The sequence below is a fragment of the Phytophthora parasitica genome (genome assembly GCF_000247585.1).
Source record: "Phytophthora parasitica INRA-310 unplaced genomic scaffold supercont2.4, whole genome shotgun sequence".
Lineage (NCBI taxonomy): Eukaryota > Oomycota > Peronosporomycetes > Peronosporales > Peronosporaceae > Phytophthora > Phytophthora nicotianae.
Window position 1 is genome coordinate 2437568 of NW_008648990.1, and position 1071 is coordinate 2438638.

Sequence of the window (1071 nt, forward strand, 5' to 3'; positions counted from 1 at the left end):
GGTACTTGTAGTATCCGACGGTGGTGTTGCCCCCGACGGCCTGGACGATGGTGTAGTCGAGCTCAACGGTGGGCAGCGACGTGGATGACGATCCACTACTGGTAGTTGTGGTAGATTGGCTGTTAGATGTGTTGCTGTCAGCGGCGCTCTGGAGCGCATTGGTGCTACTTCCAGCCATTACGGGAGCCACCACAGCGGCGGCGGCCATGAGGAGAGCGTAGACGCGCATGGTGAATAGAGCTTGTTGTGGGGGCTAACTAGGTGCTAGTGCACGACGGCAGACAAATTGAAAAGTGAGTATGGCGGAGCTGGTCGGCTGGAATGGCATGACTCCACCAGCAGTGATCCACTAGGCACTGTCGAGATGGCACACAGATTATTGTCGATGAGGAATAATTGTATCGCGTTGATTCAACACACGTGTGACAGCGTCCAGAACTTGCCTTTCAACATGCATTTTTTCCAAGAGCTGTTTAGCTATCCCAGCCCAGATGGATTGCCGGCTTTGTTTAGCAACGAAAGTGGACAAGTCAGGTACCCTTACTGGTGTGTAATCCTGTACTGCAAAGTTTACTCCCAGCGCGTCTGGATTTTGTATCCTCAATACTCAATTTGTACGCCCAGTATGCGGACAAATACATGTATGTACATGGGCGAATGTTAATAGTTTAGCACAGATGAATGTGTTTGCACAACTGTTGGACGTAACGGGGATCGGTCGTGCGGGATGTTGGATGTTCCGATCTCTAGCATCCTAAAATTTCGCTTGCAATAGGAAACCGGAATTAATAATTCGCAGCAAATGATGGCAGTCGTCCATGAGCTAACTCAGCCTCGAGTGCGACAGGCTGTAGTCTGCAGCACAAGCTTTCATAAACGCGGCGATCTCCGTGTTCATCGTTCGCCTCTTGAGCGATGAACAGACATGGCTTTTCCATGACATACGTCTACCGAATTCCCTATGTCAGGACATACGTGAACGGTACCGGATTCGACGTAAAAAATGCAACGACGTAAAATATGCAATAGTACGACCACATCCTTAACACGACAAAAAGTGTAAGGGTGACA